General features: G+C 35.4%; 1 protein-coding gene across 3 annotated transcripts in view; it reads right to left on the bottom strand.

The window, feature by feature from the left end:
- Positions 1-20,604, bottom strand: part of LOC136837385 (rho GTPase-activating protein conundrum-like) — a 336,616-nt gene extending 316,012 nt beyond the window's left edge. For all 3 annotated transcript variants that reach the window (XM_067102143.1, XM_067102142.1, XM_067102144.1), the window contains exon 1: positions 20,031-20,604. The gene's annotated coding sequence lies outside the window, so the exon portion shown is untranslated. The remainder of the gene's footprint in view (positions 1-20,030) is intronic.
- Positions 20,605-25,273: the final 4,669 nt, after the last annotated feature.

Here is a 25,273-nt window from a genome sequence, read left to right as displayed (position 1 = left end):
TCAGTGTTGTTACTGGTTTGTGTATTTTCCCTGTAATTTAATCTGAGCCGCTATGCCAGTACATTACTTAAGCTACAAATATCCGGGGAAATCGTATCCGCTCTACCCACCTACTTGTACGTGAATTTGTACGCTTTCAGACAAATTCGTCATTTTACAGTTTCCAAAACCTAATGATCTCACGATGAAACCGAATAAATTTTTATTAGGAGCTTACTAATTAATGTACCTAGGTGTTCACTTACTTAACCATAAGACAAATACTTTTAGACCAGTTAGAAGTGGCGTGGTGTCTTACGGCACGTGACAGCTTACAATACTTACATGCACAAAGGGAGAGAGAGAGAGAGAGAGAGAGAGAGAGAGAGAGAGAGAGAGAGAGAGAGAGAGAGAGAGAGATTACGCACTGCTGACGCGAAGCCTACTCTATGCACAGTCTGCGTTGACTCTTACTTGATAAACCCACAAAGAATGACCATACAAAGCAAAAACTTGGAGTCAACAGATGATTCTTTGCTCGCTTACCATAAAGAGAATATGTGACAGATGATGTAAGAATGGTCTTTGGGAAACTTGGAGAATGAAAGACGTTCATGAATCGTCAAGTTCTTGTCAGCTGCTGGCATAAAAGTTATGCTCTCTCTCTCTCTCTCTATATATGTAGGGTGTGCAGCACGCATATACACACACACACCCCAACATTCACAGTATGAAACCTTCCTATTCAGTTCTTCTTCTTTTAACGTGCTTTTTTCCCATTTTTTGTATGGGGTAAGCACGATGCCTTCTTTTGAGGGACTTTTTGATTTGGCTTTGGGGTAGACCGTAGTCTTGATCGGCTGCCCCTGCTGACATCGCTTAGACCCCGGTAGCTCATGTACATGTATCGTACCAGTCACCAGCTCCCTTTCTCCCAGCAGCGAGGAGAAGTTGAGCGGTTAGGTCGACAGTTCGAGACGTGTGAGGTGTCTGTTATGTTTTTAGAAGATGTTGGAGTGGCTTTGTTTGTGTGTGTATTAGTCTGTAACACCCATTTGCTTTTAAGCAAACCTATCGGTTGATTACAATAATCCCAAGGTGTCTACACGGATAGCAAAGTGTCCGCCTCTCTGACAGGTCGGCTGCGGATCTGAACCCGCGCCACAGACCTCTATGAAGTCCGAAGCTGCTGCTCTAACGGACTTGGCCATCGAGGCTCTAACATTCCTATTCAGTTATATCACCTTTTATCATCTTCTTTGTTCCTTTTTCCTTATCTTCCTTCTCTGCTGTTGGATATCAACACAAGATCTCGTAAGTGAAAGAGAGCCTGGGAGTAATTCTCTTCCAGAAGTATTTTAGATTATTTGTTTTCGTGCCATACGTTCGTTTGTTTCTACTTATCTTCTAAGAATTTCAGTCAAAATTGGATTGGTCAATGTATGTATACTACTTTAATATCATTTTTATTTGAGAATATGCACGATGCATGATGGGCGAATGGAATTCATTTATTCGTATGGGTTTTCGGGAGTTAAAGGATGAAATTAGGATAAGTGCAGAGGTAAAGCACAGGAGAGACAGAGCAGCGGCTGTAGTAGAGTTCTTAATTCAAAAGGTTTAATAAGAGAAATTTCGTTGAAAAAAAAAAAGTTTGGATGCACAGAGGCATTGTGTGGATGCTGAATTCAAATGGAATAATGAGGGTTGAAATGATGACGGATACTGAGAGACGACGAACCCCATCTAACAAATACTGAAATCTGGAAGGTTAATATCTACTCACAACACATCCCCTCTTTCTCTCTCTCATACTATATTATATACACACATATATATACAGTATATATAAATAATATATTTATATGTGTGTGTGTGCGTGTGATTTTAAAATCCTATCATCCACGCAAAAAGAGGCGGGGGGGGGACCTACTACGCTAGAATCCATCATAATAAAAACTACCATCCCCTCGATAAACAGCCAGACAGCCTCCACGCAGCATAACTGGTCGTTTGTTTATATTTTGGTCTGCACTTCAACTTTTACTTACTTCTCTCGTTTTTTCGTGCTTTAGTTTCTTTTTTTAGCCCAGTTTAGGTAGTTATGTCCGTCTTTGTAGTGATTTTCAAAACCTTTTGATTTTTTTACGATTTCTTTTATAAGACTTTCAGTTATTTTGTACATTGCAGCCTTGATGATGCAATGAGATATTGCGAAACGCCGTCGGCAAAATAAACTATCGTTGAGATATACTGTATACGTGCTGCCTATTCCTGAATGCCTCCTTGATAGCTACAATGAAGCTTACAGCTATATGATCTGTTTATTATTATTATTATTATATATTCAAGAGGAGTGACACCAGGTATTACCATATCGAGTTTTCACTAAAAAACCGACATTATTTAATTTAGCTGATCGAATGACATGCGGTATGCAAATGTGAGATAATACATATTATATATATATATATATATATATATATATATGTGTGTGTGTGTGTGTGTGTGTGTGTGTGTGTGTGTGTGTGTGTGTGTGTGTGTGTGTGTGCAGGACGAACCTTCTGTGTAAGCATATGAAGCAGTTAATGGAGTGGAAGTTTATCGCTGAGAAAAATATAGAGTAGGAAATCTTCCTCAAACAGCTACATATGTTAGATACCGCACAAGTTAAACGCTGACACCGGAATCATTTTAATTATATCATCTAACGGTCTATTTTCTGGTATGAGCATGGCTAGGGAAAATGTATACTAGCTCCTATTATACGAATTACTACAATACCGTATTTCAACCTTTGAAACATTATATGAGCAAAATATATAGCAATCCTTATAGTAAAAAAAATATTCAAAGTAGCAAGAGTCTTGAAATGGAGAAACAAATCCACAGTTATGTATGAGTACAGTTATTTAAAGATAAATCTCTACAGAGAGCTTTCGGGAATTTGTTCGATTCCCCTTGAATAAAAGAGGAGATTTATTTTTAAATATAAGTACCCATACATAACAGTGGATTCGTTTCTCCAGTCCCCGAGGCTTCTGTCACTTCTAACTCCTGAGTGCCTATGAACTGAACACCCACGCAGCAAGCCTTTCAAACGAAGAGAACGGCACTCAGCCACGCTCCAGTCCTCCCGGCGGTCTACAACAAATGCTAGCGGTCCGTCAGAAAGGAGAACAGCGGCCTTTCGGGCCGAGCCATGGTTCTTGAATGTGACCATCCACCCATAAATATGGTTACCAGTCTTTTTCTATTGGTTTTCATAACGTTTACTAACGTCTCCAAAGACAGGTGGGAGAAAGCAACTGATCCATTTTTCTGTCTCTAGGTAGAGAGAGAGAGAGAGAGAGAGATTTAATATAAAAACACTAAAGTCATCGAAATAAAATAAATATATTTAATGTGTGTATGTGTGTGGTGTAAGCATGCATGTTTATATGACAAAGGGGGGCAGACTTATTGGCCGCACGTACAAAAGCATTTTAAATAGGTCATGTAACTGCACTAAGGTTTGGACAGTGTGCAATCATTTTATTAAATGCAAGTCGTCCATTATACAAAGGTTATGCATAAGTGAGTCTCACCGTTTCTTCCATGAAGAGGTTAGCCTTGCCAATGAAGAAACTTTCAGAATCTAGTCGCTATTTAACAATGAATTTTCTATTCTTTTCACTGTACGAGAAGATAGCCTATTCCTTCAGGTATCTACATATTTCGTGTGTTTCCTTACTATGTTAGTTTTTTGTTTCGTTAGTTACTTGCATACCTATCTGGTTGTTTGCTTATATATATTGATGATTGCACAGCTCTTTCTGATCCCTCGGTCAACTCATCATCCAAAACTCGCATATTGTTACATAATTCAATCTATTGTTCAGCCCTATACAAATATTTTTTTTTATCTACATTCTTCACAGGTTTCCTTAACAAAGCGAAAACCTATATTCACATCTATCCACCATATGCGGTGCCAGCCAGTCCAAGTCGCGAAAGGAAAACCTGGTGTTTACCTCAGGAAATAGACCAATACGCGGAGAAAACAAATGCGGATCAACTCTGCCCTGCTGTTTCCTCTTCTGTTTCTACAGTGCTTCTTTTTCCTCTCTCCTTTCATTACTTTCCTGCTCAGAGAAGAAAATGGGCCCATTCTATCCCATTCACAATAGTACATTAACTGTTCGTTTAAATGGAACCGTGCTTAAATAAGTGATAACTTCTCATTAGCAACAAGTTTCGTTTTACTCCATTAAGCCTACCACAAATGAAACCCGTACATTCAATGTGTGTGTGTGTGTGTGTGTGTGTGTGTGTGTGTGTACACCGGGCGCACGAGCTCAAGTAGACTATTCGAACACAAAGGGTTCTTCCGGTTTTAAGCAATCGGCATAGCTGTCACTCACGTCTGTTTCAAGACAGCACATAATGGAGTCCTAATCGTCAACAGTTTCCTGCTGTTATAAGCTGCCTCTCTCTCTCTCTCCCCTCCCGCCTGTTTTTTCCACTCTGCTCCCATTTCAACAAAATATGGGCTGACTCCCGGATTTAGTAGGGCCTTCGTTTTATCGTTATGCGATGGCATCAAGAGAAAAACCTTTCTGAGAAATTTCGTAGCACAGTTAGCAGCATGGAATTTACAAACAAAAAAAAAACTTGAAAATGTAGACTCTAATTAACTGCCCCGTCATGCAATTTTTTATTCGTATATCAGTATACTAGCAGAGAGAGAGAGAGAGAGAGAGAGAGAGAGAGAGAGAGAGAGAGATAAAACGTGGCCATTCTTACTATTCTCATATCAGAGTTGTGGAGTCTTAAAATTCACTTCCACGTAAAACACCTATGCCTAATATATCTATTCAAGGGGTAAAATAAATAACTGGTTTTTCGGAAATACGGTTTTTTTACGGATTTACTCAGACGTTACCATCGAGAGGGTAGATAGGTCTAAGATAAGAGAGAGAGATCATTACATCATGTCTGTTTTACGTATACAATAGTTTGCCTATCCTATCAAGTGCGACAGCATTATGTAAGCATTTGTTCAATTGCATCATAAATACACATCAATTATGTTAATCTCGGCACTTTCCTGTTTAAGATTTAGATTCAAGTTAATCGAGGAACTCATTACTTGTAGATTTATATATATATATATATATATATATATATATATATATATATATATATATATATAATTATATATATAATAGGAACAGTATGGCCAGCAGAAACTTACGCATTTCCAGTTATACATTCATTTATTTCCATCACCTACGTTTCGGGATACAAATCCCATCCTCATGGCTAAAAACAGAGAAAGTGAAAAATCCATACGTCAGGAGTCACACTAAAACGGAGCACAGAAGTAAATTATTCTTTAAAAAATAAATAATAAGAACATCAATGAGCTTTAAATTTTAGATGAAAGCAAAATGGCAAGTAATTAAGCACGAAATTAACATCAAAGAACAAAGCTACTTAGCATAATGAAACTTTCGGATGAAAAATAAAACGGAATATTAACAAGAAAAAACCACAAGTGAACGTCTGAGAAATTTACATTATTCCCAAAGACAGAAGAAAAAAGTATTTAACAATCCTAAAGAGCAAAAGAAAATATTCTGTATATAATCACAAAAAGCAAAAAAGCAAAAAAACATCGAGACGAGAACTCACCGGCACAGAAGCATGTAAAAAGCTGAATAAACTGTTATTTATTTTTTGACACCGGGGAAGGCAAACACAAAGAGGCGAGAAGATAGAATGGACGAATGGTCTATTAGGCAATATTTAATCGTGCAGCAGTTGAATGGTTGTTGGGGGTTGGTGATAACTGTTTACTCGAGAATGGGTAACGACCGGTTATCTATTGCTTGAGATGAGATTTTGAAATCACTGTACACAACATTATGTTTACATTTTACTGAATGGTTGCGTATTACAGAGAATTCCTTCATGGACAAAGCTAATCCTGCCGGTGACTGACGCCCCGATGACAATCGATGCGAACTTTCAGCTGCCAACTGGAATTGCCTACAGAGGTTCGCAAATTACTCTTGGGACAACGAAATAATTTAATATACTGTTGAAGATCGCATCAATTCCGGTAGGGTGTCTTTGAACTTGAAAATACTTCAGATTTTTAAGGGGTTCTTGAAAATAAAATTAAATTTAACGTATGGATACATACTGCTGAGTACGACAGTGAGTTCTCGTTATACGTTTGCATGTTGAGCAATAAGGCAAAGATATATGCAATTCTTTTTAGGTACAATAAAAGTGGATGCTTTGGGCTTAATGTTAATTAAAAACTCTCTTAAGATTTTCTCAAATAGGTGGGACGGATAATAATTTCTGCTAAAATAGTTTTGCAAGTAAATCACTTCATGAAATTTGACCCAAATGCACGATAAATCATACGCCCTATTAAAGATTCGACTTTCTAGAAGCGACAATGCCATTCATTACATGTATACACACACACACACACACACACACATATATATATATATTATATATAATATATATATTATATATAATGTATATATTATGAGGAATGGCACTGTCGCTTCTAGAAAGTCGAATCTTTAATAAGGCGTACAATCTATTATGCAATTGGGTAAAATTTCATGAAGTAATTTCCTTGCAAAACTATTTTAGCAGAAATTGTTATCGCAGTAAAATTAAAAAGCGTAGTTCAAGGGATATGGAAACTGGAAGGCGGGGCTCTTAAGTAATCTTTCTCAAAGCTCTTCAGATCTCTTTACAATTGTATTCAAAGCGATAAATTACTAGAAATTATTCATCCTAAACAATGCGTTCTTTGAGGCATGTCAAGGGGGCTATTAGCAATTTCTTGCACGAGACATCACACAAGGAAGCTTTCTCTTGCCGTTTGAATTTATAAGATTATTACTAAACTCAGTGAATCTTAAGCGGGAAATTTATAAATAGTATTATCTGTCTGAGGCATCAATTCTGTAACCCTTATTTTACAAGGTAAAAATACATATATGCATACATACACATAATAAAATTATAAGATACTTACATTCCTTGGAGTCACCCATTCAATAAGTGTTTTCTCGAGATACAACCTACAATTTTTACGACAAAGCTTTAAAACAAGAATATAAAGCCTTAGGCCTACACAATTAGGCCTAAGCAGATCATCGTCAGATTTCTAGACACCAGCACAAAACATTTTCTAATAAACCTGTCAAGCTGTCTAATTAAATCAAGAATTAAATTATGTTTGGAACCTCTGAGGTAAAAAACCTTAAAAAATGATGATGTTTACGATATATATATATATATATATATATATATATATATATATATATATATATATATATATATATATATACATATATACATATATATACACATAAACATATAGTTTACATTCTAAGAGAATTTTTTTATGACTCATGTAAGTATGAATAAAAAAAAGAAAAGATGTTGGCAATGATAATGGACAAAAGGTCAGCCGAAATCAACACACGAAAATTTTCAGAATGGTACAGAACGTACATGCAATAAATCCCAAATAACCATCAAAAGCAAACTGCGTTAGGCCTATATCCATAGGCAACCGCCAACTCAGGGTTTCTGGGACACAAGAATTCAATAGCGATCATACTACAGCTCGTTACCAAACCATAATTGATGTGTAACGATAACTTTCACAAATTTATTCATGACTAGGCTTTGCAGAGGGTATTGAACAAACTGAAGAGGATACATATTCTAATATATTACAAGGTATACCAGATACATCAGTTCAGATAAGAAATTTAATGCTGTAGTGTTACAGACGAAACGCTCTTGTATTACATAATATACAAATATGCAAATTTAGACCCTTTGAAATATCAGTGTTGGTTCCGAACGTTTTGTATATTATTAAATAATCACATACATACCTTGCTCATATTACCATAGATTCTTTCGGACAACGATTCTTAGCTTCATTCTGAATTGGGTCCCTCTATAACCGATCCTACGTAAGCAAAAGAAATCTTACATACATACATACATAATAAACTGGCCTCAGCATCCATGGGCATTCAAGAGACAGAACACAAATGATTCAGACAACTAATTCGATTCACCTTCCAGTCACATTAGGCCTAATGATATTCACGGGGATTGTAAACATCCTTCTGATTGCTTCCGCAACCATAAAAATTTACAGTAGGCCTATGCTTGACACAAGCGCGTGCGTGCGTGATATTCTACGTGGAAACTCGTGTTCCGTATAGGCCTACAGAACCATCTGAGGTAGCCAGCTAATCCCACCATAAATCTGATAAGAACCCTGAACAAGACACTGTGATAACAAAAAACGATAAGTAAATAAAACTTTTAAAAGAAGGTAGGAATGATATTTATTATGGGCAAGCGAATAACGATTAATGTACCATCACAGTTGATGAAAAACATGAAAATGCAAATATTGTTTTATATGAAATCAATATAGTTCTGCGTATCGAAACACACCAAACTTTCTAACAACAACGATTATAGCATATTCTCAATAAGATAATAATAATAATAATAATAATAATAATAATAATAATAATAATAATAATAATAATAATAATAATAATATCTTAAAAAGATAAAGATCTCTTATTAAAACCAAATCTTAAATATAGGTTTATCCTCCTATCTTGCTCCCTTTCGCAAAAGGAGGTCCGAAAAAAATTGTCAGGAGAGAGAGAGAGAGAGAGAGAGAGAGAGAGAGAGAGAGAGAGAGAGAGAGAGAGAGAGAGAGAGAGAGAGAGTTAAACCGTGGCCATTCTTGACCATTCTCATAACAGAGTTAAGGAATCTTAAAATTCACTTCCACGTGAAGCACCTACGCCTGATATATAGTCTATTCAAGGCGTAAAATAAATAACTGGCTTTTCAGAAATACGGTTTTTTTTTAGGGATTTACTCATTTAGACGTTAACCGCACTACGGTTACCCTCAAGAGGATAGATAGATCTATGATAAGCATATCCTCATCCACAGTCATTTCAATGTCTGCTCGTGTTCCTTAGGAGAATAAAAGAAAATAAGAAAAAAATCCTTAGGAGCACTTAGTGTTGAGGGATTTTGTATGAAGAATGTTTGTAGAGTAGAAAGGTCTCGCTCCCCTGCCAAAGATAATGAAAATAGACTATGGCATTTCAGATTAACTGAACGTAAATTTTTAATATGCAGCCTACAAGGTCTCATAAACTTCCTTGCAAACAGTCAAACACCTAATTAAACAAGCTACCTGTTCTTTATATAAACAATTATTACCTCTCTCTCTCTCTCTCTCTCTCTCTCTCTCTCTCTCTCTCTCTCTCTCTCTCTCTCTCTCTCTCTCTCTCTCCATAAATAGATTGAAGATATATAGGAGTGTGAGGATACGAGCAACTGATGAATGCATACAATTCCTACAATACACACTTCCTCAAAAGGTTCAAATTATGTGGTTACCTTGGATGCTATTTTGCTACACAGAAATAGACTTTCAGTTGACTTGTTTAATATATATATATATATATATATATATATATATATATATATATATATATATATATATATATATATATATATGATATATGAGACTTCATTTCTAACTGGACAAAAGTGAATGTAAAGAGAAACATCACTCTCTGGCTTACACTGGCGTAAGAGAAGCCATGCAGCAGTATGCTCAGCAAAGGAACATGGGTTTATCTCCATGATCTGTTTACAGTATGACCCTATCTCTGGCGATTGTTCACGCACCGAAGAGAGAGAGAGAGAGAGAGAGAGAGAGAGAGAGAGAGAGATAAAAGACGCCAAGAAACAAGCAATGAATGTGGGAAAGAACAAGAAAAACCTTGGAGGGTTGTACGAGGAGACAGCAAGTGAGTCATAAGGATCCTGCTACAGCACCGGCATTTGAATGGAATGCTTATGTAATACACACTGGCGAAGTAAGCAGACTCTATACAGCCTACAATTACTCCTGATAACACAGTCGATATGCATGTCCTACACTGGAAAATATTCAAGAACGAAATTTATACGTGATTCCCAGAAATTTACGCGAAGAAATTGCTGTAATACTTTCGTTGCTCACGTAACTGACAGATGTTAAACAATCTTGCCTGAGCCTAAATTCATGTGTTTTTTTTCCCCCCCAAAATGCAAAAACTTAATTTTCTACTGCTTGTCAAGATAATAACCAGTATTATAACGCCATCGACTAGAGTAAACCGTGCCGAAATAGCACCGGCATTTCAGTACCAAGGGGAAAACTAGAAACAATGGCAGAGATTTCTGCTCTCCTGGTTGTGACACGTAAATGGGTTTACAACAGGTGAGCAGTCTACGAGAAAACAAGATGGGTCGTCACATGTCGAAGTACTTCGTTTTAAAAGGTTTTGGATGGGGAACAATACAACATACCATGTTCACATTTAGGCTTAAATACACACATTCTAGAAACCGCCTTTTACAAATTAAACTACTCGGAATACACATCAGGGAGCTTAACACTGATGTTTCTGATAACCAGGCTTCTAATATAGAACATACAAATGTCTTGTTTCTGAGCAATACTGCTAAAGACTGTTCGATCATACTGATAACCAAGCCAAGTACTGGCCTCCGCTTCGTTCTTTGTGGAGCAGCTCAGGTGTTGATAATAAAACGCGGACTACACCTACCCGGCTCATCTGCCCAGGGAATGCCAAAACACGTCTTGCGGATCTCGGTGACCTTCCACTGCACTGCAGGTCTGAGAAGAATAAAAACGTGGCATGCCTCTCGTACTTTCATCGAATGAAAATACTGCCGATTCATTGGTTTAATAAAGCGGCGCCAAACTGAAATGACCATGGAAAATTCCACCAGGAGAAAAACAAACATGCATCGTCAATTACCCGGAGTGCCTGTAGATAAAGCAATTACTATGCATATCTGATAACGAGAGCCTTGCTCGAGCAGCAGTCAAAATTTGCTTTTCCAGACAATAGTTATCAACTAAAGCCATTATTCTACACCGTTTTCAACAAGCAGAAGAAATATCGTCTGCCGATGTTAACACATTTCCCGTCAAGAATCGAGTTGACGGACTACAATGACAGCAGACTTTTCACACCCCTTGATTAACGGAAAAGTAAGATGGAAGAAGAAAGAGAATATGAACGAAGATGCAGCAAAAGTATTGAAAAGGGTTGCAGCTAGGGTCCGAAGGGACGCTGCAGAGAATATCGAGTAATGCCTACAGTGCACCGCATGAGGTGCACTGATGGCACTACTTCCTACGGAGCCCCTGGCCAATGTTTCCTGGGATTTCCTGGGAAAAAGATGAACCTGCAAAAACCATACAACACTTGCCGTTCTTTAAACTATTTTGTAAATTAACCTAAAGGGCAGATATTTCAGAACCACGACAGTAATGTAAAAAATTTTTTTCAAATGAAAGGTTAAAATGCCACACCCAAATCAACTCAGTAGAAAGTAAAACACAGATACACACAAACACACGACTTAATACTAAAGGACTAACAGTGTATCTACAAAGTTAGCCGTTCTATACAAATGTTATAATCTCTAATTTAAACAAGAATCTAATGATCTTTCACCATTTATTTATTTATTTATTTATATATATATATATATATATATATATATATATATATATATATATATATATACATGTAATGTATATATATACATATATAGGCTATTATATATACATATTTTTATATAGTATGTTTTAATGGCAACAATAAATTACTCATATATTCTTGGTCTGGATAACAAAGTCTTGTGGTAACAAACGGATCCAAAATAGTTGCCAGGAAATCGAAGTTACAAATTTTCTAAAAATATCTTGGAAAAAAAAGTCGAATAAACCACATCACTAAAGAATTTATAATAACACAATTATTATCGTACGCACAGGGAGGAGAAGCAATGTAAATACAATTAATTTCTCAAGTAAGCCTTCTAACTAGCTGCACATGAATGGCTGCTTTAAATGAAGCTGACTAGCGAGCACTGACTGACTGACAGCAGCCTTGCATATCAATACGTATTCCGATGATATCAAGTCAAGTAGGCCTACTATCGAGGCTTTCGTTAACATTTTCTCATAGTCGTAACTGGAAATATTTCCGTCATAAAACTGCACTTTCCTCAAGAAGGGGTGGCTCCAGCGAATAGCAAAACAGCAATTACTGTCAAAACCATCTAACTAATGAATCAAGGTTGAGCCCTATGCGTGACCTACACACCTTTAAAAACCTCCACAGAATTTCCACTTAAAACATTTTCAACAGGCTACGTAATGAGTCATCAACCTTACCTTACATGAACTTTCGAACTTACTGGATATCAAAGTCCCATTTCTCTAGCTATTTTACAATACTGTCAACACAATAGTCTAGTACCAAAACGCACGCTATTTATACAACCCTATCTTCTTCCACTCAACACCGTCATAAAAAAAATTATTTCACAGTTTTTACAAAGTTACTGCAAATATTCAGTTTCCTTGAACAACTATAACAACTTGTTTTGAACGACGTTTCCTAGGACGTGAATAATTTCTTATTTCTTCGTTGAAGCCGACATGCACGGCGCAAAACTAAAGGCTCTATCAAAGCAAATCTTGAGAAAAATAAAGCCATGTTGGCTCAACCACATAAGGAACGGACGAACCACCTCCTGAAAAAGACAAAACAAAGAATGAGAAAAAAATCGAGTCACGTATATTACTTGAAACTCATCGACGCTTTATGACATCTTCAAAAATCGCATTTTGAAAATATCATTATTATATGCTACATATATACTATAGGCTAATTGCTATTCGACACTTGTTTCTAACATCAGAAACTCTGACAGGCAAAATTATGTAACTGTAATGTATAATTAGAAAGTGAGTAGTAGTAGTAGTAGTAGTAGTAGTAGTAGTAGTAGTAGTAGTAGTAGTAGTAGTAGATAATGATGATAAAAAAAATGAGGTAACATTGACACACACGAAAAGTGACAAATTCAGGCAAAAAGAAACCCAGTATCTAAATCACACAGACGATAAAATAGAAATAACAGATAACAGTAAATCAACAAACAAACAAACAAAAAAACACAACAAAAAGAAAAAGAAAGAGAAGACAAAAGAAAGGCGCAAGACGGACGAAGCCATCTGTCTTGAAACAGTTAACATGGCTCCGGCTGGCCATCCATCAAGATGTCTTCTTAGGGAGAAAAGAAAGCTCTTTACATAATTACAACAAAAAAACCAAAGGAGCCGAGAAATCTCAATAACAAAGACAGCACATAAAACAAAAAATCTTGTTTTCCGAGCCTGCAGAGAGTCGAATGCCCGCTCTTTTCTCTAAGTTCGTGCCCGTGACAATGCCTTCCGCCTTCATAATAACCGCTGCTAAACTGCGGATTAAGGAACTAAGAGCAGAACTATAAATACTGTATTCACTCCATAAAAAATAGACGGGTATAGCTACTGATATCGAGGTCAGCCATAACAAACAACACAGAATAAATTAAATAAGTACGCTCGTAGAAATCCCTAGTTGGCAACAAGCAGGACTTTTGAAACAGTCTATGTAAATGGTTAAGATTATACACAAAGAAATCGGGTTTGAGATGCACTGGATGTTAAAATAAGCACATCGTAACACCGATAAGCTATTATATATACAAACATACATCCAACCATACATACATACATACATACATACAGACAGACAGACAGACAGATTGACATATTTCACCATACGCCTTTTTCTCGTGGAGGAGGTTGGTTCCAGAAGGTGTAGTTTAGGGTTTTCTACAAGTCTGTGTTAGGCTGAGATTGCTGGCCCATGTCCTTCTGCACCCTCGTTGCAACCAAGTCGTCTAAATTGCAGGTACTTATTTCCCTGCTTATTACGCCCAATCAAGCCCTCCTCGGTCGGAGACAGAACCTGGCTCTGCTCCCTGTGTGTGTGTGTGTGTGTGTGTGTGTGTGTAGCACGTGTTTGTACATTAACAAAATTGTAAATAATTGCCAAATTGGAGGCCATAGCTGGATACAACTGCTAAGAAAACATAAATCCTGATGGGACATACTAGATGTTACGTTCATATACATACAAGAGATTACAATAAAATTTTAAAGCCATCTTATATAACTTTATTTCTAAATCGAAACGTCATTTTTGCTAGTGCTGTCTCCGAAACGCCTTTCTGTGATTCTTCAATAAAATCGAAAGTTGACTCGTATTAATCACCCAAGAAAAACAGACACGTTAGCCTGAATACATAATTAAACTGCATGTTAGCTTTTATCGCCATGGACCACATAATAATTCTCTAATCAAACTACTTATTGCCGACCTCTAATTTCCATGGAAGAAGCCGTCAATCTATAGTTCAACAAAACAAAGAAAAAAAAATCACCGTTACCAGTTCTTAAAGCTCCATTAAATACTTCATACTGAATCTACAATCAAACGGTAATGTTCCTTCATTCAACATTTTTAGGCCGTGACTTAAAACCTCGATTTATATAAAGCAGAATCTTTCTAACGGACGTCCTTTGAGAACAGCCGTGACAAACAACTGAGTCAGCAGCCAATGGGTGGAAAGCACCCACACTTCAAAAGAGACATGGGAAAACGGACGCGATCAAAGATCTGTAGCACCAACACGTCGTCTAACGGTGAGGCTACCTTGCAAGGAATCTGAGAGAGATTGTACACCAAACCAGTCACTCTCCCACCTGAGAATTCTAGCCGCGTTAATATTCGTATCCATTGCTTACTCTGTGGACAATGTATAAACGTGTGTGTGTGTGTATATATATATATATACACATATATATCTATATATGTGAGTGTATGTATGTATGTATGTATGTATGTATGTATGTATGTATGTATGTATGTATATATAGGCCTATATATATATATATATATATATATATATATATATATATATATATATATATATATATATATATATATATATATATATATATATATATATATATAACTTATTCGATCTCTTTCTTTCCCTGGAAAGTGTATAATTCTGACCCTAATCTTACTTAACGTAGAATTTCAGAGTGAAATCTTGGACGTGTATGCTTTTTAATCGTTTTACCTCATCGCAGGACCAGCCGCTTCAGTGCAAGGGATCATAAATTTGGGTGCATCGATACACAAGCAATATGAAATGAACTAAACATTTAAAGTTCGGTCAAACATCACATTTAATACACTTAAAATGCACTAAAAGTGGCAGAAAATCTGAGTTTAATTTGAGGTATGTATTTATATAGGCCCTATACCTCTTGATTCCTGTTGATGTTCTTTAAAATTAATGATGAAAAACAAAATGGATCTTCCATCGAAAGATCCTGGAGAGCTGTTTCAAAAGGCACGACTATTTTTTTTTTTCTCAGTATCAAAAAGAACTTTTTTTTATCAAAACGCACAGCTATGTTAACTGTCAACTGTATTTAGGTTGCTATTTTCTTCATTAAGTCGTATGGTAATTTACATGCTTTGATGATATGGAAAAATGGAAAATTACACGGAAACAAGTTACACAGTGATACAAAAGGAAATTATGTTCAATCCTGAATTGGCGTCACATCATCAAAGGTCAGCGACACAACGCAACATTAAACCTCAATGTAATCTCTTCTCTTCACTACAACATACCTTTGCAAGTTGACACAGCGTCAAATACAACTATAAATTATCATCAAATCGTACTTGAGGCCATATAATCAACTCCGATCCCTTCACACTACTTAAGACACTAGGCCGTAATCTCACACTTGAAAAGCTGCCGAGTCTCTCTCTCTCTCTCTCTCTCTCTCTCTCTCTCTCTCTCTCTCTCTCTCTCTCTCTCTCTCCCACGGACCTAGCAGTGTTGACCTGCAACACTGTTACATCAGTTTAACATAGAGTTAGCGTTTAAATACGTGATTATTCTTGTTTTTCAGAGCTGACCTCTAGATTTGAGGCTCTCTCTCTCTCTCTCTCTCTCTCTCTCTCTCTCTCTCTCTCTCTCTCTCTCTCTCTCTCTCTCTCTGAGACTTATCCAGGCAACTGGATACTTTTCAGAGAGACCTATCCAGTTGTCACTGTTACCTTTGATGATAATAATAATAATATAATAATAATAATAATAATAATAATAATAATAATAATAATAATAATAATAATAATAATAATAATAATAACAATACTAAGTATAGCCCTGTTAACAAGAATAACTACAATAAATGGTGCCACAAACGTGAAACCAAAGAGCATCAACCTACGAATGACCAAAACAACATCAAATTACGAAACTAACCTCCTTAAATATAAAAAAACAGGCAGCCTATCCGCTCAAGGCAGGCGAGCAGAAAGCGGTCAAGCATCCACGGGCTACATAATACCCAGCCCTTCAAGATATCTGTTTATGTTTTCAAGAGTTGCTAAAGGAACCGACCAGGATGCAGACGGCTTCGTGCCCATGCACACTGAATTCACACTTCGCTTGAAGCAACGCTTATCTTCGCATTGACACGGACCCACAGTTCCCTGATTTAACTGCTCCCTCTCTAGTTGGGCCTAATACTGCTCAGATCAATACATTCTACCTTTTAAGAGCTCGTAATAGTGTACTCGAGGCAAAGTACGCATACACCAAGAACTTGTGCAGCAGAATGTATAAAACGAATGTTCATGATGATAATTTATATTCGTACATATGGACACTTCTGTTATGTATTCGTAAATGCGAAATGTAAAATGTGCCACTACGGGTCGAATTTCTCCGCGTGAAAAACTTACAAATTCAGGAGTGTGTCTAAACTTGTACAAGGATCCATTACAGATACCAAAATAAACTCTACAGGATTTTTTCTTATCGGCACTGCGTTTTTCCATGTGAAGATTATATACACATATCACTAAATACAACAGGCTAATGCACATTAAAATGCTTAAAATCATAAATTACAGTATAGAACAAGTAAATCTTATGCATGATCATATACACATACATATGAATATACATAATTATATATACATACATACATACATACATACATACATACATACATACATACATACATATATATGGTACCTGAGGTCATCTCAGCAAATTATGCACAATTTAATGTCGTGATATCATAATCCTTTTTTCAACATATTCATCGCTGCATCTCAGTTTACATACGTTCCCACTTACAAAGGTCCCATTGAGTTGAACAAAGTTGTCTTCAAGACAGCGTAAGTATTAAAAGTTAAGTTTTAATTTCGACCACAGAGCTGCATCAGTTATAGCAGCTCTCGTCTGCCCATCCAAAGTTTATATCGAGTCATTGTTTACTATATTATTATTATTATTATTATTATTATTATTATTATTATTCGCCTATAAATATTCATGTGAAACGATCTTGAAAGACCATTAACGAGTAAAGCTTCCACTTATATTGGATGTCGACATAAGGAAAAATAAAACAGAGTAAAGAGGAAAAAAAAAAAGCTAGAACCAATTCTATTCCCGTCTGCTGACAAGAAGCGAGAGAGAGAGAGAGAGAGAGAGAGAGAGAGAGAGAGAGAGAGAGAGAGAGAGAGAGAGAGAGAACGCACAGCACTGACAAACTTTGACAGAGAACTCTTCATCTGAAGTTATATATCTACTTCACCTTGACTTGGCGTGTTCTTAAATAGACTGTCACGGATGAACCGGAGTGATACTGCATTTTTTTTATTACATTGCTCTACCCGGTACGTTGCTATGCAGTGCCTCAACTTACACTGCTTATTTTCATTCTTCTTTATTTTCTGTGCATTTCTCAGTAAGAGCATACAATTCTTTGTTTGTCTGGACTCTACCATAATTTGATAAAGGGATCTGTTCTACTGAAATTTCAATTTATATCGGACTGATCCAATATCTTTCCGCATACATTTTTGTCAACATCGGCAAAACACCAAATAGGTCAAATAAGTCAGTATGTGTATGTATATATATATATATATATATATACATAATATATTATACAAATACATATATAATATACTGAGCAGACAGATGAAAGCTGTAGTAATTTATTAAAAAGACAAAAATCTTTCTCAGTACACCCAGATTTATTATATATCGACCTACCAACTAGCTTCAGTAATATATGTATATATATTTATACATATATATATATGTATATATATATATATATATATATATATATATATATATATATATAAGTATACATATACAATAAACTGAGCAGGCTGTAGTAACTTATTAAGACAAAAATCTTTTTCAATATACCCAGGTTTATTCTTGGTAGAGAAGACATACCCCATATTTTTCATGTGAAAAGGTACGCGTACAATCTCCTGCAATATTTCCATATAAATCTTATACTTAAGGACCTACTTACATTAAAGATCTATCTAAGACCTATTTACACCCTCACCCATACAGACACTCGGCAAATCAGCATGGCTTTTCGATACAGGAACATTAAATACCATAAATGCAGGACTCTCCTTAACGGTAGTATCTTCCCCTCCCTCCCTCTCCGCAATAAGTTTAAACCAAGTGTCAACTCAGAGAACACGAAATAGCATACATTTATTGGACGAAAACTTAGAATCTTTGTCAGTCAAAAGGACGCCGTATAAGAAACGGTTGACAACAATTACTAACCATTGCTATAGATATTTAATATAGAAGAATATATTTTTACTTAAAAAAGCCACATAACTGAACTTGCTAAATAAAGCAAAGCACGAGGCAGACACCAAAAATTTAATGAGAAACTAATTTCTTTTAAAATAAATAAATAAATAAAAGTAAACTTTAGTGTCTTAGCCACGGGAACGCAAAACTCTGGTGGCCAAGACCGTGGAAAACCATGATTCTAAGGCTAATGCAAAACCCAAGGTTTCAGAACAAAAAATTAGGGGGGGAAAAAGGTAGGGGTAAAGCGTACACGAAGAAAAGGAATCAACACTAGTGTTATGATCATCATAAAAAATCAAGCAGAAGGAGGATTACACGTTGCCGACAACTAAATTTCCATCAGAAAACTATTGAAATGTCACATGCCCTTGCAGGATGGGGTAATGACCCGATAAGGCCTTAGGCACAGCACAGAATGACCGAATACCGTATGTCATTCCTTACCCCTTTTAGAACATTTCCCTTTCTCCTCCATCTGTTTTGTTTCTTTTGGAGACTGGCCTCTCTTCAGCCTGGAGACTATCTCTTTTTTGTCTAGACAGTGATTACAACTTATTTAATTAGGCATTACTACACATTCGTTCCGTTCTCTAAAGTTAGACTAACTAAATCCACATTGTAGAACACTTCCAGTAAATATGGCAAAATGATAATTTTGGTTTAAAGCTCATTGGTTTTATTTTGGGTAATGCACCTTTTAGTTTCATTATATATATGGCAGAAATTCCAAAATTCTATGAGTTTAACACAAAAATTATAATTACTAATTAAATAACACTCATTAAAACTATTTCCGAACTTGTTTGCAAACCACACACTTGGGCTCGTTCAAGCGATGATTGGGCACGGCCAATGACGTCAGAAACCCTTATATGCGGAACTAAGAATTCGTGCATTCCGGCAGACACACAATATTCTTGCTATTGATAACACATCAGGAAAATTCGCGTATAAAAAACATTTAGCTCTATTTATGATAATTTCACTGAGGATATTTTTATGTGACGTTATTGAAAAGTACAACATTATACTTACAGAGCTGCCGTTCTCCACAATTATTTTCAAGCTATTGACTGTTACACCTATTGGTGCAAATACTATTTTTTTTTTATTCACCTCTCGCATTAATTTAATTTAGATGACCTTAGTCTGCTGAAAAAAGTCAGTTTTCTGCATTATTTATTTACATATATATAAAAAATCCCTAGGCCTTGTTAGGTTTGTACAATCTGCATTTATTTTCACGTAGGCCTACCTTTCCTTGTACAATTACACTGATATAAACAAGTAATATGTCAACTGACCCTTACCTGTAGTTAAACTTTAATTTATCAGATGCTGATAAACACTTCCGATTAGATAAGTGGACCTTCTAACCAAGCCTTGCCATGCTCACGTGCTTATCATAATCCTTGCTTTAAAAACTTATAAATGTATATTTCTTTCACTAGTATAATGACGACTCGATGGTTTAATTATTTCCACACCACAATCCAGAATTAGCTTATGTGTATTTCTTTTATTTCGGAGTACGCTAAAGTGACTATCCTCACCACGTAGGAATATTTCTGCAGGTCAGTTACGTAACAATCACATATAGAGTTAAACAGCAAGTCACCGTAAAAGATAATGCTGTCTTATTTTTTCTTTAGCTCACAAGGTAGAGAAACTTTTTAGGCACCTGTTAGCACCAACACTGACTTTCCACCTGTCTCTCTGACCATTTGCTCACATCAGAAATAATAGGTCATCGCTATCAAATGAGTAACTTGCACTGTGTTATCCACCATTAATCAGTATCCAAAAATCGATCAATAATAAGATTTCCTTAAGACCCTACACACAGAGGTGTAACCTTCCCCTTGGGTGTCTCCAGTAACCACTGAATGAAATACTTCTTCGAAGTTCGAAGGCTGAGGTAGCTCCAGGTACGTGAGTTGCCATGAACCAATTTCTCTTCCTTTCCATACACTGGTTTAAACTCCTACCTTCAAGCTGAGTTTTGAATAGCGTTATTTTTCTAATTCAGTGGAATAGGAGTAAAGAATAAGAAATTTATCTGCAGTGCAACTTCGACCAATAATGAAAAAAAAGTATTTACTGCTTAATAACGAAACTCGTACCTTCAAAAGGCCGATCAGAAGACGTGACATCTTGACTTTTCGTTTTTTTTTTATTACTTTATCATTTACCTTCATGAAAAATATGATTAGCAACAATCACATATAAATGATATGTGTACCTACTGGGTTAGATAAGTTTAACATAATTTAACCAGTACAAGGTTCAATTCAGCCTAGTGTAGTATATGAGAAGTTAACCAATAACATCGTTACTCCTTCACACGACAATCGCTGATGCTAATGTGAAAAATTAAAATATGAACACTGTCAGCTGTCTGTCATAATTAATAACTGACAAGTAAATGCTCACACAAAATATAAATGAGGGTTACGCAATACTTTAAAGAACAGTCGTGGCCTCTTGATATGTCAGAATGGGGTCCGCTATGTCACACTGTAAGCAACGGAGTGACAGCAGAAGAGCGCGAAATCGTTTGTGTGTGCAACGGACCGGACTGACCTGTGAAATTGGTTCTTGGGTAAAGAGGTTTATTTGCTCTATAAAAAAAAAAAACGTAAACTGAGGAGTTGAATTTCTTGTATCATCATACTGTTGACAGCTTGTTGTCCTCTGAAGAAAAAGTTACCATCAACCACCGATTTCGAGCCTTGAATAGAAGGACTTTGAATGGATCAGAATACGACTTTCATTGTTAGTAGACGACATATGATCAGAATATGATTTTTATTGTTAGTAGACGACATGCTCTATCAGTATCCTGTTTTTACTTGTCAGTAATCATTAAAAGACTATTGCCAGTGGCTCGTTGTGTAAATGCATTTGAAACAGGCAAAGTGAGGAATGCTAATTAAAAATACAGTTACTTCGCATGGTAAACGGCTTACATATATGCTCACTGCCATTATGTAACAAATGTAGGCTAATTATCTAACGAAAATATCTTATACCTCTACAGCCCATAATGTTTCATAAATTGATATATAAACAGACCTACTTTATTTTCCAAGATGGGTCCTTAATTTACTACGTTGGTGGGGAAGAAAAATGCCACAAATCATTGGCTTAAGTGTGCAGCTGAACTATTATTTGTCTTTCAGTGCTACCGGACCTGATCTTGGAAATACTGACTGTTAAAAAAATAAAAGAAAATGGGCGTCCTACTTACAAAAACGAGTGATCAATTGTGCCATTAATGGAGTGAACTATTAATAAAGTTGAAATGGTTCACTCTGTTTCAATTCTTATCATAATCTACCTAAGACAAAAGTGATGAAGTTAATGAAGGGTGCGGCACCTCGTGATAAGATTGCCTCCTGCATTATTTGAATAGAATAGAACATAATATAGAATTTAGGCCAAAGGCCAAGCGCTGGTACCTATGAGGTCATTCAGCTACGAAACGAAAATTAACAGTACAAAGGTTTGAAAGGTTAACAGGAGGAAAACCTCGCAGTTGCACTAAGAATCAATTGTTAGGAGAGTGTGGAAAGTAAGATGGAAGAAAGAGAATATGAATGGAGGTACAGTAAAATTAATGAATCGGGTTGCAGCTGGGTGCCGAAGGGACGCTGCAAAAAAAAAAAAAATTAAGTAATGCCTACAGCGCACCGCATGAGGTGCACTTGCACTGACGGCGCAACCCCCTACGGGGTGCATTATTTGGAAAGTTTAATTAATGAATTTCCTTATGGTATTACAAGACTGTAAGTTAATGAGAATAAAAATAGTTGCCAGTTAACTTTCAAAATATCCCCAGGCGACTTGACTGAAATAATGAACGGAGACCTTCCGTTCCTTTTTTACCTGTAGATATAATAAATGCTTTGTATACTGGCTTTAAAATAAACGCAAGGTCACAATGACATTTATATTTTTCCACCATCATACAAAAGTAGCTTGATCAATAAAAAGGTCTTTGACTTCGACTTAAAATACCTCAAGTTAGCGAGTTTGCTCCGCTCTTTTGCTACGTAATGGTCTCGCAGTCGCACCCTCACTTCTCAACAAATGTCCGCTTGCCAGCCAGTCAAGCAACATGTCAATCTGCATATTACATTACAGTGGTTTTTTTGCAATTGCACAACGATCTTACCTAGGCTTGACTATCGCAAGGATTATAGTAAAGCACACAGCTGGGGAAAGTTAATGACCGTTTAGTAAGTATGACTGATATGCTTCTTCGCATAGACGCTAAAGATTCATTGCTGTATAGAGAGAGACTGACATTCCATTTCTCAAAACAGGAATATATATATAAATGTATGTATATATATGCAAACACATACATATATATGTACAGTATATGCATAAATATAATGCATAAATATATATGTATATATATAAATATATATGTGTTTATATGTATATGTACTGCATAAATTATATATACATATATAAAGTTGATGGCTGAAGCAGTGTGCATCTCATTTATATATATGTATATGCATATACATATATATATATATATATATATATATATATATATATATATATATAATACATATATATATACATATACTGTATTTACATACATAAAGTTGGTGGCTGAAACAGCTGCCAGGTTAAGCAAAAATAACTGAACGAATACAGGGCAAAAGTTTTTGTTTTTAAAAATTCAGTCTTAAAAATCAGTAGCACCGAAAATTATAGAAGTGTTGGTTGAAAGTTGTAGATTCCCTGTGTGCTTTTGCCACTTAGTAAACATTGTAAAAGAAAGATTGTGCCAAAAAAGCAAATACATATGTTTCATTTATACATATATATATATATATATATATATATATATATATATATATATATATATATATATATATATATATATATATATATATATATATATATATATATATATATTTATGTATATGTATATATATATATATATATATATATATATATATATATATATATGTATATATTAAAAGGAGTGGGAGCAGGAAAACAAGCAGACTCCATGTACAGTAGTTAAATTTAGTCCATATACTTTCATGTATTTGCTTAATGTTTTGAAAGCATTCTAATGTTTGATATTTCATTTATAGATGTCCCTGATGATGTGACAAAGATGTTGTGAGTTTGCAACAGTTGGCAGTACTGTAATCTGCAACATTCATTTGTTTTTTTTTGTCTACGGGGTCCACATTGTAAAACCGTTTTGTGTCAGTTAGTCCTGAATAAACGCTCACCTAAGGAAGTTGTATGTTTCATCGATTCGCCTCAATCATTGGAAACTCAATATGTAATTAGTCAATTAGCCCCATAATATCACAAAAGAGTCACGAAACGTACGTAGAATTAAACTTAACTGTTGAAAAAGAATCTGCTTGTTTAACACGTTGAAAAATAATTTTCCTGTTCTTCAGTATATATATATATATATATATATATATATATATATATATATATACATATATATATATATATATATATATATATATATATATATATATATATATATATATATATATATTTCATGCCCAAGCACAGGTTACGCACGCACCTGGTGCACGTTTAGGATCACTTAGAGCGGCAAGAACACTTCTTCATTTGAAAATTTGAAAAATATGTCCACAAAATTCAAAGTAGCCAGGATGAAAGTTAGTATCTTTCGTTATTTCTTTAATTAAGATTTAATCCTCTATCAAAGTCCATTTTCCTCACACTCTTAGCATTTCATCTTCGGGCTCATACGTTCCATCTTTTTCTTTGTACTCATATTCACTTTAGATTCACTTTCTTATTCCTCTTCAGTACAACTGAAATTTTAGGAGTCTAAAAACAAAGAATCTATAGACCAATGTTCTCAGCACTTTTATACAAAATGGGGATGAGCAACACAGACGGAGATGAAAGCGTAAAAGAAAATGTTTGTATGACTTGAAAACAAGTTATTCACCAAAATTTCAAAAGAATGAAAAGGATCCAAAATCCAAATTTACATAACTCGTTTGCAAGAGCCAAAGGATGAATAATCAACTCGGAGCAAAATGAATATATAACAAGGCATAACAGAACTAGAGATTCAACCAAATAATCTGATTTCAGACTAAAAATTATACACTTGGCCTATGTTCACTGACTTCTTGAAGACTGGATGCTAATACTTTTCCTCTTTGTATTAGATTAGTTATTACGAACTTTTAAGATATGTTGCTTTGACAAGACAGCATACATAAAGTAATAAGAATGGCAGGTTTTCTTATAAAAGAAATACATTTAATTTTTATACATATGTACAGAAAAACAAAGGGGGTTAAGGTGAGAGAAATTATTTGAAGTGCTTGTCCCTAAGTATTTAAGGTACTGTACAAGGTTACTCGGTCGTCATGGGGTTGAATTTTGGTAACAGGTGAGATTTATCCTTATTCATCTTTTTACATGACTTATTAGTGTTATAATTGCTGCATGTTAAAGGTACGTCAATTACTGGGGTTTGCAACAATAATTATTCTTGACGATGATGTTACAGTCT

The sequence above is a fragment of the Macrobrachium rosenbergii genome, chromosome 59 (genome assembly GCF_040412425.1).
Source record: "Macrobrachium rosenbergii isolate ZJJX-2024 chromosome 59, ASM4041242v1, whole genome shotgun sequence".
Lineage (NCBI taxonomy): Eukaryota > Metazoa > Arthropoda > Malacostraca > Decapoda > Palaemonidae > Macrobrachium > Macrobrachium rosenbergii.
This window is presented reverse-complemented; position numbering and strand designations above follow the sequence as displayed.